This window comes from Durio zibethinus, chromosome 3 (assembly GCF_047325235.1).
Source record: "Durio zibethinus cultivar Kanyao isolate XHJ-2024 chromosome 3, ASM4732523v1, whole genome shotgun sequence".
Lineage (NCBI taxonomy): Eukaryota > Viridiplantae > Streptophyta > Magnoliopsida > Malvales > Malvaceae > Durio > Durio zibethinus.
The window spans coordinates 6,044,828-6,062,738 of NC_143164.1; the positions used below are offsets into that span (position 1 = coordinate 6,044,828).

The 17,911-nt window shown below is 32.2% G+C and overlaps 2 pseudogenes across 1 annotated transcript; both read left to right on the forward strand.

The window, feature by feature from the left end:
• The first annotated feature begins 2,227 nt into the window (after positions 1-2,227).
• On the forward strand, positions 2,228-6,026 carry LOC111301533 (dolichyl-diphosphooligosaccharide--protein glycosyltransferase 48 kDa subunit pseudogene; annotated as a pseudogene).
• Positions 6,027-11,300: 5,274 nt separating this feature from the next.
• LOC149519576 (uncharacterized) lies at positions 11,301-14,221 on the forward strand (annotated as a pseudogene). The gene is made up of 2 exons (XR_016340877.1): positions 11,301-13,703; positions 13,789-14,221. The product of XR_016340877.1 is annotated as an uncharacterized LOC149519576 (transcript).
• Positions 14,222-17,911: the final 3,690 nt, after the last annotated feature.

The window sequence follows — 17,911 nt, forward strand, 5'->3', positions numbered from 1 at the left end:
GGGGGATACCAACCCTATCCACAGGGTTATTCTCCATACTATCCTGTTATGAACAATACCTCATCTTACCTATACCATTCAACTCCATAGCTATCTTACCCATTGATATCAATCTATTTTTAGCCCTCAAACTCCTATATACAGCCTTAATATTCAACCTTCCACAAGGCCCCAAGCTCATTCTGCTAACCTAATAAGTGGTTTACGAGAGCAACGAATTATCCAAAAAAAACTCGTATTTGATCCAATCTCTATGACTTATATGGAGTTATATCGAGAGCTCTATAATAACCATTTGATTATCCTCAATCGTGTGGAGCCACTCAAGCTACCCTATCCTAAGTGGTATGATCCTACAGCTCATTGTGAGTACCACTATGAAATTACTAGTCATTCCACTAAAAATTACACTGCTCTAAATCATAAGGTACAATAATTAATCAAGGATGAAATGGTAAGTTTTGATCAAGGAAGAGCAACAACACTTAATGTTGGTGGTAATTCATTGCCTAATCATAATGTCAATGCAATGAAAGAGAATCAAGAACACATTGATCCGAAAAGACCTGAAGAGTTACAGTGAATGAAGGGGTAAAATGTCAATAAAAGATCTTTCACCTACATAAGAACACGATTTTGGGAGAGTGATGATAAAGTTGGTTGAAAGTTTCTTATTATTTTAGGATTTTTTTTAGAATAATGTTAGGATTTCTTTTATGTAATAGGATTTCAGTTGTTATCATTTTAATAAAAGATAAGTTGATGCATTTCATTACATTTTTTCTTTCATCCATCCATTGTTCCATGTTTTTTTGATGTCCTTTTGTTTCCATTCTCAAATTTCAAGTGATGAAAGTTTAGACAAGTATAACAATAATTCTACGATTTAATTTTAAGAACTCATTCACATTGATCTAAAGAGATTGTTTAAGCAAAAGAAGCCAGCTACTAGCAAATACGAAATTAATATATCCTAAAAATGTGTAAGGATCCATGAGCTTATTTTTGTTCAATATATGATATTCAAAGAAAGCATTCAATTTGAGATGAAAAATGATCATTTTTCTTTTACCATTTGAAAAACCATTAATTGCTACCCTTTTGAGCTTGTTAAGATTTTAAAAAAAAAAAATCCCAACCAAGGATCACCCTCATACTGGGGGGTAATTTTTGAGAAAGAAAAGACCCTAAAGATGACAAAAGGTCTAAAAAAAGAAAAAGAAAAAAAAGAGAGCAAAAAAAAAAATGTCATACCTGATTTGGGATAAAGTAATGTGAATCTTTTTATGAAGAGTGAGGTGTATGTGAAAAAAGAAAAAAATATTGAAATAATGAGGTAAAATGTCAAGTTGCATCAAGTGATGATCTTTTGGTTTTGAACCTTTTTAATAAATGTTTTGAGCCTATTATATCAATTTCTTTTTATGACCCTTCACCATGGCCTACATTACAACCTTTAAAAGTTTATTTGGATCAAATGTGAATGTTCGAATTGAATGGTCATATGTTAGGCTAAGGCATGCTCATGATGGAATGATAGAATCATGTTTGGTTGCTTTAAAGATTGATGTGAAAAATGGGTGAACGAATGAAGAAAACAAAATGGAAAAGAAAAAAAAAGTAAGAAAAGAAAAAAATGGAAAAGAAAAAAAAGAAGAAAAAAAAATAAAAAAAGAAAAAAATGGAAAGGAGAGAAAAAGGAATATTGAGAACCCGAAAGGGCTATTTGGGTAGAAAAATTTTTGAGTTGAAAGTTTGATAAATAGTTCACATGGATGAGAGATCAAAGATATTTGAAGATCTCTTGAAGTTGGAGCAAAGTCCAATAAGCTCAATATGATTTTGAAAAGTCAATGGAATGAGTTTTTAAAGAATCTTGGATTAAAGTTAAGAATTGTCTGAATGTTTGGATGTCGTCACACTATTCAATACCATCCCAATTGATATGCTTTGAATTTGTTCCTTTCCCTTATTTACTGTTGTACCAAGACTCACTCCTCATTGATTATTTTTCTTCCAGTTCATCTTGTGCTCTTTTATTCTCACATCCCAAAAATAAATCGAGAAAATATATGATTGCATTATATTTGTCATGATTTGAAATGATGATGAATGAATGACAATGTGCATGAAAAAGTCTTGCATTCTTTTGAAAAAAAATTCAAGATGATAGGGGGAACAAAATGAAAGATGGTAGAAATCTGAAAAAGATGATTTGAAAGGACACATGATGTCACCAAATGAGGAATACAATGACGGATTGGTCAACAAAATGAAGAGGAGGAAAATTTTGAAAGAAATGGTATAACTAGGAGATGGATACATGTATAAATTGATTGACATAACCTATGAATTGTGATCAAATGATCAAAAGACAGAATTTCTTTTAAAGTGGCTAGTGCTAAGAAGCTTATAAGTGGTGCCCAAATGATGGAGGACAGAAATTTGCTCTGAAATTGCTAGTTGTAAAAAGCCTGTGATGGATGAAAATGATGATCAGTTGATGAAACTTGTTCCAAAGTTTTGAGAAATTAAAAAAAAAATATGAGAGATGGTGGAGTCTTGAGGACTATATTATCATATTTTGATTAATAATTTCATGACTTTGAGATCTGCATTACATGCATTAGCATTGTTTTCAAAAAATGATTAAAAATTTGGTTTGGATATGCATTTTGAATCATGGATAAGAATATTACATTTTGAGAATTTGGATCATTGCATTTGCATCATTAAAGAAGCATTTGCATCATTAAGGAAGCATTTGCATCAATGATCATAATATTCATTACATGCACAATTTTGAGTCACTTGAAAAAAAATTGTGAATATTTTGATGAGAATTTTTTTTAGGATCTTTATTTTCAAATGAAAATATTTGAGTCTTAAATGAGAATCTTTAAGACATTTTCAAATGAGAATCTTTCAGTCTTAAATGAAAATCTTTAAGAATCTTTGAATTTCAAGTGAGAATCTTTGAGTGTGAAATCTTAAAGTTTGTTGGGTGTGAATCTTCGAACTAATGAAAAGTTTGAAACTTTTGGATGTGAATCTCTAAAATTCAAATGAAAAGTTTTAAACTCAACTTTTGGATGCAAATATCTAAATTTTTGAGCGAAAATCTTTGAACTTTTGGATGTGAATCTCCAAAATTCAAACAAAAAGCTTTGAACTCAACTTTTGGATACGAATCTCTAAATTTTTGAGTGAGAACTTTTGAACTTAAATGTGAAACTCTAAATTTTATTGCATGTGAGCCTTTGAACTCAAATGAAAAGCTTTAAACTTTTGGATGAAAATCTCCAAAATTCAAATGAGACTTTTTGAATGTGGATGCGAGTCTTATAATTTGCGAATGCAAATCTTAATATCTTGCAAAATTGAATTCTTATGAAACTGAAATTTTGATAATCAAATTTTAGTAAATTTTTTTTAAACTGAAAGGTTCTTGTGAATCTGAGCCTTTGAATGTTGAACTCAAATTGTGAATCTTTGAGTTTCCATTACAAATTCCATCAGACATGATCTATGACTCGTTTGGTCATGATTGTTAAGAAGCAATTTATTTTTTTCAAAGTTGTGGTGCCTCTGTTTAGAGGAGCATTTATTTCTTTAAAAGTTATGGAACCTCTGTTTAGAGGAGCTTTGTTTATTTTTTCAAAGTCATTGAGTCTCTGTTTATAGGAGCAATTTATTTTTTCAAAGTTATGGTGCCTCTGTTTAGAGAAGCTTTGTTTATTTCTCAAAGTCGTTGAGCCTCTATTTGGAAGAGCTTTGTTTATGTTTCTCAAAGTCGTTGAGCCTCTGTTTAGATGAGCTTTTTATTTTTTTAAGTTGTTGAGCCTTTGTTTAGAGGAGCCTTTTATTTTTCTAAGTTGTTGAGCCTCTGCTTAGAGAGCCTTTATTTTTTCAAAAGTTGTCAGCCTCTGCTTAGAGATGCCTTTATTTTTTTTTCTTTCAAAAGTTGTCAGCTCTTCATAGGGGAGTTTTATGCCATTTAGCAAGTTTGAGTGTCTAATTAAAAATAAAATAAAATAAAAAAATAAAACAAACATGTTGAGCTGATTATCTAGATATGAGGGGTGTCTACGTCTTTGCACAATTCCTGTTACACAAGAACTACGCAAAGAGGGACAGTTGTAGACACCCTATTTTGTTTGGGGTTCTTTATCAATTGAGACCAGTTTAAGCTCGATTGTAGGAATTTTTATTCATTTTTATTTCGTATTTATCATTTATTTATTTTATTTTATTTTTATTTTATGGTCAATCTATTGTTTATTTTCTTTTTCTTTCTTCATTATCTGATTAATTAAAAAAAAGAAGAGAAAAAGCTAAAAGATTGAGATTAAACTTGGTGATGATTGTTATCAAAAAGTATAATTAGATGCTAATCTTTAACTTTAGATGCTAATTAGAATTGAACTAAAACTCTATCAGTATGGTTTTATATATCACTGTAATTCACAGTAATGGGGGACAGCAACAAGAGTACAGAAACCAGGGAGAATCATAGAAGAGACACAAAAAATAAAAGTAAAAAAACTACAAAAAATCAGAAGGGACACTGATGAGAAGCCAAGAAGAGTCGTCGCTGTTGCAGAAAAGAGTGAAAATGAAGAACCTTTGTTTTCTCTTCATTTTTAGGGTCTCTCTTTTTTTTTTTTTTTTTTTTTTTTTGCTTCTCTTTCAATCCTGAATCTCCATTGGATCGTTGAGTTCTAGTCTTACTCGACGATTTCTCGCTCAAATCATCTCACTCCATTTTCTTCAGCTCCCTGAAATCCCGTAGCTTCAACCTCGAATTCAAACTCACCGACGATCTGTCTCTCTCCCTCCAACGTTACGGCCAGTACCTCTACGACGCCTTGATCCTCTTCTCTCCTTCCACCGAAAGGTTTGGTGGATCTTTGGATTTGGCAGCGGTGATTGACTTCGTTGACTCAGGTCATGACTTGATAGTAGCAGCTGATGCATTTGCATCTGATTTGATTAAGAACGTTGCTGCTGAATATGGAGTTGATTCCAATAAGGACTCATCGGCAATGGTTATTGATCACAAAAGCTATGCAATTTCTAGAACTAAGGGTGACCATACATTGATTGCCAGTGATGATTTTATCTAATCTAATGTTGTTTTAGGAAAAACCAAAATCGAGGCGTCAATACTTTTTAAACGGATTGCACATTCAGTAAATACGACTAATGGCCTGGTTTTGAAGGTGCTTTCTGCATCTTTTTCAGCTTATTCTACTAACCATAAATCTAAATTGTTAAGGCCTTTATTGCTTATTGGATTTGCCATTTCGTGGGTCTTAGTTGTGCAGGCTAGAAATAATGCTCGGATCATGATCACTGGCTCTCTAGATTTGTTCAGTAACCAGCTGTTTAGAACTGCTATGCAGAAAGCTGAGAGCCTACTTAAATTTGAAAAATTAGGTAATGAGCAGTTTGTGACAGAAATTAGCAAATGGGTCTTTCATTAAAGGGGTCACTTGAAGGCTGTTGATCTTAGACACCACAAAGTCGGAGAAATAGATGAGCCTGCAATGTATAGGATCAAAGGTAATCAGAAATTTTTTGTTGAGATATATGAGTGGTCTAAAAAAAATTTAGAGTCCTATGTGGCATATGATGTTCAGGTCCAATTTTACATGATGAGCCCTTATGTGCTAAAAATGCTATCAATTGACGGAAAGGGGTTGTATCATGCATCATTCATGGTACTTGATATTTATGGGGGTATTTCAGTTTAAGGTTGACTATCACAAGCTTGGTTACACTAGCTTATCTCTTTCCAAACAGATTTCGACCAAATTTTTTAACGTTGGTTGAATTTTTCGACTAGTTTTTTTCGATGTCGATTGAATTTTCTAGCAGAATTCCCAATTTTCAGTCAGCTTTCTAGTTTTCGGCAACTACTTTCTAAAAATTGACAAACTTATAATGAACAATCCAGATTTTGACAAAACTTTTTAGAATCCAGTTAAATTTAACCGGTGTTCTTAGGGGAATAGAGAGAAAGAAAAAGAGCAAAAATTGTAGAGAGAAAGAAAGAATCTGTGAAATGAATATAAAGGCTTAAAAGAATGCCTTTATAGCACTAACAAAACGGTGTCGTTTTAGCTTAGGAAATTGAGTTCCCTTTACCCGTTTCAAGGATCTGCGCTCCAACTATTGGGTGACCCGACCCATTCCAGCTCCGTACCATTTAAGCTATAAGATGACCTATTTTCTGTGCGAAGTTGAGCCGCGACAAATTCCCTAAGCTGAGCCTCAAGTCTTTGGTATTCACTTTCCTTTTATTTTGCTCATTATTCATTTATTATTATTTTTTTGAGTGAATAGAGAAGGGTAAATAAATAAAAAATTAAAACTTCAAGAAAATATATTTTTTTGAGAAAAAATTGAAAGTATCAATTTTCTTTAAAAATAAAGTTTCTAAAATAAAAATTGCCAGAAGCATTTTGGAGAAAGTTGAAAGTATCAATTTTTCTTAAAAATAAAAGTCTTTTTAAAAAAATATTTTTAGAAAAAGTTGAAAATATCAATTTCCCTTGAAAATAAAAGTGTTCTAAAAAATATTTTTGAGGAAAAAATTGAAAGTATCAATTTTCTTTGAAAACAAAATTTCTAAAATAAAAATTTCTAAAAAGTATTTTGAGAAAAAGTTGAAAGTATCAATTTTTCTTGAAATTAAAATTTCAGAAAAAAATATATTTTGAGGAAAAGTTGAAAGTATCAAATTTTCTTGTACAAAGCAATGAGTTTCTTTTCTAAAATGAAAAGAAAATGATTTATATCTAAAGTTGAATCATTACTCTCTTTTTATTTTATTTCTTTTTTCCTTTCTTATTTTGAAAAATTTTTAATATTAAATAATTCGACGATGGAGTTTCTGTAAGTGAAACAGTTATTTTCTTGCATACTCTTAAAGTGAGGAGATTTTCTTAATTTTTTATCAAAAGTATTGGAGTTAATTAAGAATAATTTTCAATAATTAATTACATTGTAAAATTTTAAAGGCTTATTGGATAACACGAAATTAAGTTGGTACCATTTTTCGATAGGTATTGTGAGAGTGCTATAACCTTCTTCACTCGTAATCGAACTTTCAAACCCTGTTTTGGCTAATAGACCCGAACCTATTCTTTTAGAGACCCTTAGTCAATCTTAGGTGTTCCTTGAAAGGATAGATTCCTTAGATGACCAATCGCATCTAAACAAAAAAAATTGGTGGTGACTCTTTAAGTCAATGTCTAGCAATAGATCCCCAGATCTAGACGTTATGACAGTTTGGTGACTCCACTAGGGACTCCGAGAGTCAGGCCATCAAATAAATTTGTGTTATCCAAAAGCCTAATAAAATTGAACCTTTTGTATAGATTTTTTATTCATTCATATTTATTTACTTTGTTAATTCTGTCATTTATATGCATGTGCATAACATGAGCTCTATACCCGAGCTCCGTTCCTTTAGGAGGAAGTAAAGTACCTATTACTTTCGTGAGGTTTTAATGTCTCCGCAGTGGCTAGCAAAATACTTCCACTCAAATTAAACTTTTTTCTCTTGTAGCCTATAATGGGTGAAGATTGGGGTACGTTACTAGTTTGTAATGGATGATGATGTAAGAAGCAATTTGGGAACCTTTAGACTTTAACCTCGAACCACATATAATGAACCTTAGAAGTGCCTAACCTATAGATAGAGCTATCTTATTCCCTTTAGAATTGACCAAAAGCATATGATTCATTCTTCTTATTGTATGTGACGTTTTATTTTATTGAGTTATTTATTTATTTATTTATCTCTCTTTATTTATCTATTGGATTCCTTACTAACCAGATTAACCCTTACAAATTCCTAAATTCCCCAAAATAAAATAAAAAAACCTACTGCCAAAAAACAATCATCTTCCAAACTATGACCCCTTTTACTTATGATTTCTCCCACTAACCTTTTTCCGCAATTTTACAAATTTAAAAAAAAAACCTAAAACCTACCAAGAAAAACTCAAAAGAATTCAAAGCTTCCACCAGAAAATCTCTTCCCGATCTGCGTGGTTGATTGTTTGTTTTATAGGGATGCAGTCCCTTTTCATTTCTGGAAAATCAATCAAACTGATTCTGGGTGTGATTTGATTTGATTGCATGAATTAAACCCAAAAAATTCATCCAAGATTAAATCCCTAAACACAATCCTTCGTTTTTTTTTTTTTTTTTTTGATTTCTTTACTTTTTTAATTTTTTTGGACTTTGGACTTTTTTTATTTTTTAACTTTTTTAAACAAATAAAATTAAAAAAATAAATAAAACAAATTAAAAAACTTTTTATTAGGTCCCAAATTTCACAATCAGACCCAACTCACGGTTGGAATTTGATTTCAATTCTGAAAAAATTTTTGGACGAAATAAAGTGTTTACAAAATCTTTAAAATTGAACTAATGAATGACAGTGAAACTAAATAAATCCGATGCTCTTCCATAAACTTTCAATTGAGTAATGCCATGAGTACGAGTTTTTATATCTTAGATGTTTGACTGTACAATGTTATTCTAATTTTAGCTTTTACTATTTTTTTCAATTTATATCCGAGTTAATGTGGTTAGTTGCATATCATATGCTTTTCGTGTTGTTGTTACTGCTTATCTTTCATTAGCCTTTGAATCTTCTGCTTATTCTTTATAAATGAGGAGGGTTACATGTTCATTAGCATTGTTGTAATAGTTCTTGAAACTAGAATAAGTAGTTTGATTTGTGGTTTTCCCTTTTAGAATGAGCTAAATTTTCTTTTCCCTTCTTTTAAGATGAGTAATCAGTTTAGAATTTGTCAGCAAAAGATCTATTTAAAGGCAAATCAATCAGGCTTAAAATTAGGTGTGTTTCTTATGAAATTTAACTGCTATAATCATTTTACATGTGCCTTAAAATCAAAACATTAATATGTAATTGTTGTTTGTCTTCTAATAGATCTTTATAAGAGCACATAATACATGAACTGTCTTATTTTCTATTACTTCAATTTTTATTATTTTTTTGTCTAATTTTACGTTACCTTAAAAAAGAGTAGTGAGAAGTTATGAAAGCATTAGTACATTTATTCGCTGGAGATTGATCTTTCACTTTTAAAAGCTAAACGCATAGGTTAATTTGGTAACTAAGTCATGGAGAGAACAAGCCTGGCTATAATAAATAGGATGTTTGGATGATGCATAGAAAGTCACTAGACTTTTAAAGCAGAAATCTATTTTTGTTTTTCTGTGCTTGAGTTGTTAAATTGGTTTTGAGATTTTTTTTTTTTTTTTTTTGTTTTTGTTGCAGGGATTGCTGAAGAAATTCTATCAATTTAACTTTGAGATTAGTTTTTTTCATTGTTTGTTTTAAATAAGTTATTTATTAGATTGTGATTGTAGTTCTCTATATTATTGCTTATTTTTTGATAGAAAGTTTAAGTTTAACTTCTTAAAATGTTCAGGTGCAAGCACAAAATTTATCTCAAATCATTGCCTATAAATTAAAGCTATCCCTTTTTATTGTTAAAATATCCTCATTTTAGTTTTTGATTCTAACTTTAAATGATAACTTCATAATATATTTTATCAATTTTGATTTTGTTATGCAACTCTTTCCAGATCTTTTTTTTTTTTTTTCATTCACTCTTTCTCTTCAGCCAAACACCTCTTCACTCAGTCCAGATTTAATAGCTCTTTCTCTTTCAATTTTCATCTACATTTCATTATCTCTTATTATCGTTTGAATTTCACATTAAAAAAATATATTTTTTACAATTATCCGTAACACGGTTACAATCTAGTTCCTTTTACTAATAATAAACTTAATCTGACGATATTTAGTTAAAGACTTTTATTTTTTTTGGGAAGTGATGAGTAGGGGTTTAAATAATATATTAATGCTTTATTAAGATTTGATTTTAATAAAATTTAAATTTGTCTTGATTATTATCAAGTTGAGCTCAAATTCAAATAGTTCAATTTATTGATTGAGTTGAATTCAATCATTTTATACTTGATTTGAGTAATTCGTGAATTTAATCAAATTTTTATATTTTAATATATTTTAATTATTTTAATTTATAAAATATCTCGAACTCGAGTTTCAACTGAAGTATAAATAATCGAATTTTTATCGAATATAAAAATTGAATTTATTTTTATATGTCAATCGAACCTAATCGAACGAGATCGAGTAATTTGATTTTTATAATGAATCAAGCTTGAGCTAAAAAAAAAAAATTTAATGAAATTTGAATCGAGTTTCAAAATTTAAATTTAAAATTGAGTTCAAACTTAAACTTAATATGATATTGACTTGAATTCGAGTTATTACACTCCTAAAAAGAGACTATTTAAGTAAGGCTGCTGAATGAAACCAAGAAACAGGGCGAAGGCCCACAGGACATTGGCATTTTGGATAGTTTCCTCGTTAGAAGCCTTAGAGCCCCAAACCGTCCACAGGTTATACCATTAGTGGACTTATTTTTCTCTGTTTCAAAATTAGAAATGGATTTTATTAATAAAAAAGATGAATCGTACATTGTAAAAAAAAATTGATTAATGTGTGTTTATAAACATTAATTAAAGATTATTAAAATATTATTTTTAACTTTTTATGTAATTAATGAACTATTCTCAAGCATTTTCTACCAAGTAATTAAAAATGGATTTTATTAATTTCCTTTCATAGATGTCAAAAATAAAAAATAAAAATCCATAAAAGAGAACTTCAATAGCTACCGTTTCCATGTGATTGAATTTTTTAATCGGATAAGATTAATAATTTTTGGATAACTATAAATATGTATTGGAGAGTTTTGTTTTTTTCTTTTATGTTAGTCAAGAATTAATGTGTCAAAATTAAGACGTGGGGGATTTTTTTTCTATCTTCGGAAAACTGCAAGAAGTGGAGTAGGTCCTCTCAAACTTCATCGACTTGCTTTTTAGCATGAGTTGATCTTGACGTCAGAAGTGGAGTCCTGTCGTCCAATTCTTCAACTTTGACTTACCCTCTAGATTTAAGTAATTGCTTGTATAGGGAAATCGACAGTGGAGTGGATGACCCGGTGAATGGGGTACTTTTCCAAGTCGTTCTTTCTTGTCTTTTACGTTAGAAAATTGGTCTTAGAATTCAACTTTTCTTGTTTTGATAGTGGGAGTTCAACTTTTCTCGGAGGAAAAAAACATACTTCAATCATAGTTAGAAATGGTGGCGTTCAAGACTTTTTTCCAATCTTGAGGTCTCCAAATTGCAGATAGATATGCTCTAAAAATCGATACTGAAATATTATTTGGAACCTAAAATTGATAATGATGAAGAGAGCAACCTTGTTTCTTTTCGTGCTCCTCTTTGCTATTCATTCTTCTTTATATAATGTTGCGTGTGATTCTACTGCAGAAGCACTTGCACTCCTCAAATGGAAAGCCAGCCTTCAATTCCAGCAAAACCGTTCTATTCTTTTGCTGTCATGGACTCTCTCTCCTGTAAATGCAACAGCAAGTCCATGCGGTTGGTTTGGAATCCATTGCAACGGTAACAGCATTATAAGAATCAACCTTACGAGCTATGGAGTAAAAGGTACACTTCTTACATTTCCATTCTCATTTTTGCCCAATCTTGAAGAAATAGACCTTAGCATCAGTGGACTTGTTGGCACAATCGCACCTCAAATCAATCTACTCTCGAAACTCACCTACCTTGATTTGTCATTCAATGAGTTTTCTGGAAAAATCCCACATGAAATTGGTCAGCTCAGGCATCTAAAGACCCTTCACCTTGTTCAGAACCAGTTGAGTGGTTCCATTCCTGAAGAAATAGGCCAGCTAATGTCTCTCTATGAGCTTGCCTTGCAAAACAACAATCTAAATGGTTCCATTCCTGCTTCTTTGGGTAACCTGGCCAAACTGACCTACTTATATATCTATAATAATTCCCTTTCTGATCACATTCCTTTAGGAATGGGAAATCTTAGCAGTTTGGAGGAACCTTACATGGACACGAACCATCTTGAAGGTCCCATCCCCTCAACTTTTTGAAACTTAAAAAACTTAAGATTGCTATATTTGTGCAACAACAGTCTTTGGGGATCAATCCCTTCTGAATTGGGGCATATGGAATCTCTCACCGAATTAGTACTTTATAGAAATAGTCTATCCGGTGTGATTCCAGCCTCATTGGGAAACTTGACAGGTCTGAGAAAGAGTACGCCTGGACAGGAATCGACTGACTGGAAATATATCAGAAGATTTTGGCGTCTATCCTAGCTTGAATTTTATGGTGAAATTTCACCTAACTGGGCATTGTGCAAAAATTTAGGCAGCCTGTTGATTGCTAGGAACAATATCATTGGCAGAATATCACCTGAGATTGGAAACTCAACTCAGGTAGATGTTCTAGATCTTTCTTTAAGTCATTTAGTTGGGGAGATTCCAAAGGAATTGACAAAACTGACTCTTTTAAATAGGCTTATTTTGACTGGGAATCAACTCTCTGGTGGAACACCAAGGGAAGTAGGATTGTTTTCCAATCTTGAGTATCTTGACTTGTCTGCAAACAGATTGAGTCAGTCCGTCCCCGAGAGTATAGGGGATTTGTTGAAATTGCACTACTTGAATTTGAGTAATAACACCTTCAGCCAGAGAATTCCAGATCAGATGGGCAAGTTATCTCAATTGATGAATTAGACCTGCGTCATAACATGCTTTCAGGGCAGATACCACGACAATTTGAATCTCTGCAGAGCTTGTCAACGTTGAATCTCTCTTATAATAACCTCTCTGGTAACATTACCATTTTCAATAAACTACGAGGCTTGACATATATTGACATAGCACATAATGGGTTGCAGGGTCCAATTCCTAATACCACGGCATTTCAAAATGCTTCAATACAAGCATTAGAAGGAAACAAGGGTTTGTGTGGCAATGTTAGTGGGTTAAAACCTTGCAAACTTTCTAAGAAAAGCCACTAGTTACTAGACACAATCATGTTTCCTCTGTTAGGAGTGACTGGCCTTTCACTTGCTGCAATGGCTTTGTTGGCTTCAAAAGGCGGGAAAAAGATGCAAATGAGTTAATTCAAAGCAGTATGAATAATGAAAACCTCTTTGCAATATTGTCCTTTGATGGAAGATTACTGTATTCTGAGATCAAAAGTGCAACCAACAACTTAGATGCTCAGTGTTGCATTGGAAAGGGAGGATATGGAAGTGTATACAGGGTAGAGCTGTCATCAGGTGATGTTGTAGCTGTGAAGAAAGTCCATCCAATGCGTGCTGATGAAGTTAGAGCTGAAAAAGAATTCCAAAATGAAGTAACGGCATTACTAGACATACAACACCGAAATATTGTGAAGTTCTATGGTTTTTGTTGGTCTACAGACCAATCATTCTTGGTTTACAAATTCCTTGAAAGGGGTAGCTTGGCTACAAATCTAAGCAATGATGAAGCAGCAAAACAATTGGACTGGGAAAAAAGGATAAATATTATAAGAGGTGTTGCTCATGCCCTGTCTTACTTGCACCATGATTGCTCACCACCGATTGTTCATCGGGACATATCAAGCAACAATGTTTTACTTGACTTGGTATTTGAAGCTCACATTTCAGATTTTGGCACGGCTAAACTTCTCAATCCAAACTCTTCTAATTGGACCGATCTTGCTGGAACATATGGATATGTCGCACCAGGTGACGTAGTTCATAGTTGTAATCTATTGTTGCCTGAAAGGATGAGCATCATTCTATAATTGACCATTTATCTTTTCCTTTGTAGAGCTTGCCTACACAATGAAGGTAACGGAAAAATGTGACGTTTATAGTTTTGGAGTGTTGGTTCTGGAAGTTATCTTGGGGGAACATCCTGGTGATTTGGTCTCTGTGCTACCATCTTCATCTCTTGAAATTCGGCTTCTGGTGAACGAAGTCGTGGATCAAAGGCTTTTACCTCCAGCACCAGAAGTTCAAGACAAATTGATATCTGTCTTGAACGTAGCTTTTACGTGCTTGGCTGTCAATCCACGTTCTAGACCGACCATGTACGCTGTTTCTCAGCTGTTATTCAACTGAATCTTCTCCTTCCGAGGATCATTACGTTGATCCAAAGAAAGCAGGGATCTTACTACAAATCACAAAGGCTTACAGATTGCAACAATAAGACAAAGCTTCTTTTTAGTTTCTCTATACTATCTTTGTTTTTTAATGAATTTTTTTCTCTATACTATCACCAGAGGATTAGCATTTATGTTCTCTGAATTTCATTTTGTTATAGTTGTGTATGTTTTGGGCATTGCAATAAGAGTGGTTGCGGATCTTTCTGGTTGTTATTAATTCTTGTCTTGTAAAAAGCAGGCAATATGTACAAATACCTAAAATCATTCGAGATCTTTGATGGTGATATTATATAACTCCAATATGAAATCTGTTACACATATAAAATTATAGAGTGGTGCAGGTTAAAAACTTAAACTAATGATTTATTTCTTGTACCAAAAAAATTATGACTGGTTTAGATATATAATTTTTTATCAGTAATATGTGAATTGATTCATGTGATTCATGTCAATTGCTAATGATAAATGGAGCAGTAGGCATGCAAAGACTTGATACGCACGAATCTTATATAATCAGTTTTCAATATTGAAGCCTAAAATCTCCTAGTAAGTTTTCGTAATGCAGATTTTGTTTGTTTTAAGGTCATACATGAATCTTGGAATGATTTCATTTTTCCACATCTTTTATTTCAAATCTCATATGACATTTTAAAGTCCACAACTCTGTTTTAGTTTACATATTTACAGAGAGGTTGCTCTGAAATGCAATGGCTTTCGACCCAAAAGAGAGAGAGAAACGAAAATTGGAGCGTCTCGTACGTTAAAGTCTAACAGGGGCAATGACCATTAACAACCAGTTAACTGCTTGACTTTCCACTTGCTAACTTAAATGCAACTTTCGGAAGTCAACCCAGAGTGAAAATGGGTTAGAGACTTCTTCTAGTGAGTTTCGACGTTCTGGAAACTGCAATTAACGTATATATAAACATCAAATCAAGGCTGTTATTTGCATACACACCATTTGTTAATCATGGAAAGGGTAACCTTGTTTGCTTTCGTACTCTTGTATGTTACATTACAATATTCTTCACTTAATGTTGCTTCTGATTGTGTAGCAGAAGCACTGGCACTCCTCAAATAAAAAGCCGGCCTTCAAAACCAAGACCATCCTGTTTTGCTTCCTTGGAATACTTCTTCCAATGCCAATTCTGCAACCAATACTTCCACCCACCTAAAAACAAAAACTGGTCAATGTGCGTGGTTTGGAATCCGTTGGAACATTTTCAATAATAATATCATACATTCCTTTAAAGGACATATTATTTGTTAAGAGTTATGTTTGAAAATTTGTGTATATTTAAATAAATACATATTTGAAATGTTATATCTATACAAATAGACATCTATTTGAATGGTTATGTTTGTACAAAGAGATGTTTATTTTCTTATAAATATATTTCTGATTTTGAAAAGTAAAATAATAATTTTTAGATATAGTGATTTGTGTTAAAATTTTCCTCTATAATTCAAATAAATTTCTTATTACCTTTATAAAGTTTTGCTACAGAAATTCTTTATAGAAGAACAATAATCTTGTTATATGCAAGTAAATATTCAGCGGATTAATTTCATTAATACAAAATGCAACCAATCATTAAGCTTCATTGTTTTTTTTAGGATTATTGATAGTAACTTTTGTATACTAATTAATCAAGTGGTGGGGGAATAAAACTCTAAGAAAAATCGTACTGTTACACGTTTTGAAGCCATTTTCATTCATGGTTGCACTACAAGAGAATTACTAGAAAACTACAAGAAGATCACATCAAATTTGTAGTGCTTAATGTTTTTAACCTTGTGTTTTTTTTCTCTAACAATCTTAAGGTTTTATTTTCGCAATTCAATGAAAAATTTTGAATGAAGGTCGTGTGCGACAGACAAAGTGTACAGAATTCAAGAGTTCCAAGGAATGGATACAAAATTGGGGGCTCTCTCAAAGTTCTTGGCTTTGCCATGTCCAAGTTCGATTTGAATTACCAAAATTAGCATAATTCTGAATTGAATAATCCAACTATGATGAATCTTTAGAGGATTCCGTGAAAAAAGAGCGGGTATGGACAGAAATCCTTCTTAAATTGCATGTGAAACATGCCTGTGTAAGGCTATCTCAAAGCAATTGCACTTCCCATGTCATATCCTTATTTGTTTGTTAAGAGGGCTGCATATGCTAGTAGTTTAGAATGTGGTATATCCCACATTGAATAGAAAGATTTAATTATTGATGAATAAAATTAATTTTTATATTAATTTTATTCATATTTTAAATAATTATGATTGAATAAAAATAATTATCATATGATAAATGATCATAACTATTTAAATATAAATAGGTTGTTATTCATAAAGGTCATGATTATATAGAAGGTCATAACCATCTGAATAAAAGTTTATGTCTGTTCATTCATTATAAATAAATCTTTCAATATAATATTTTCATTATTTCTAATTAGAGAGGCTTTGTTGTATCTTGAAGGTATAATTGCCTTTAAAAAAATGTTCTTTATGCCTCAAAGCCAAAATTCTTATCTATTATTTCTTTTCTCTTGTTTATTTTTTTAATAATTTAAAGACAATTATGAGAAATTTATATTTCGCATGAGAAAGATATAAAGAAAAGAAATTGGCATGTTTTGGAGATCAATATTAGAAAAGTTTTCTTATAAGATAAATTAAATTGATAATATTTTGTAGCCACTCCTAAATCAAATTCTCATGCCTTATATATGAAGTTTTCTCGTTTGTTTTTTGATGGAACTCCTGATTTGCACTTGGCAAATTTCCTTCACATGGTCACGACTATGGTGAAATCTGGTTCTAATGAAGAACAGAGAGTTTTTTCATCTTGAACAGCCAAAAGGTGCCAAAACTTCTTGATGAAGAACCTGTTTGGTCCCTTTCTTCTGCACCTTATGAGTTGGAGAATGATGAATTTCTTGGGACTAATTCTGGCACAAAAGCAGAAAATGAGCAATCCACTTCCAAATCCAATATATATATATATAAAACACAAGCGCATGACTTCACAATACAAAAATCCTAGATTACTTCTTTTAGGAGGAGCCCTTGAATTTCTTAAAGTTCCAAATCAGCTGGCATCTTTTAGTACGTTACTTCAATAGGAAAATGATCATCTCAAGATGATCATTGCAAAGATTGAGGCTCTTCGCCCCAATGTTCTGCTGGTAGAAAAGAGTGTGTCCTCATAAGCCCAAGAGTATCTACTTGCAAAGGATATTTCATTAGTGCTGAATGTGAAAAGGCCATTATTGGAGCGTATAGCAAGGTGCAGTGGCGCTCTTGTTTGTCCATCAATTGATAATTTATCGACTACACGATTGGGGCATTGTGAACTTTTCCGGTTGGAGAAAGTATCTGAAGAACACGAGATGGTCGATCAGTTTAACAAGAAACCATCAAAAACACTGATGTTCTTTGAAGGTTGTCCCGGCGTTTAGGTTGCACGGTCCTGCTGAGGGGCAGAACTCGTGAAGAACTAAAGAAGGTTAAACATGTTGTCTAGTATGCTGTTTTTGCAGCCTATCACTTATCCCTTGAAACTTCCTTCCTTGCTGATGAAGGTGCTACTCTGCCTAAGATGAAAGTAAAACGTTCAATTGCTATACCAGAGAAAATGCAGACTGATAATGCGGTTTCAGTTGTAACTGGTTCCCTTTCTCGATCCAGTTTCAACCTGATAGTCAATGCTTCTGCTCAGAATGATGATTCTCTGGCTCTCAATCCAGAGCAAGGAGGATTGGAATCATTGTCTGATCAGTATGATCAAAG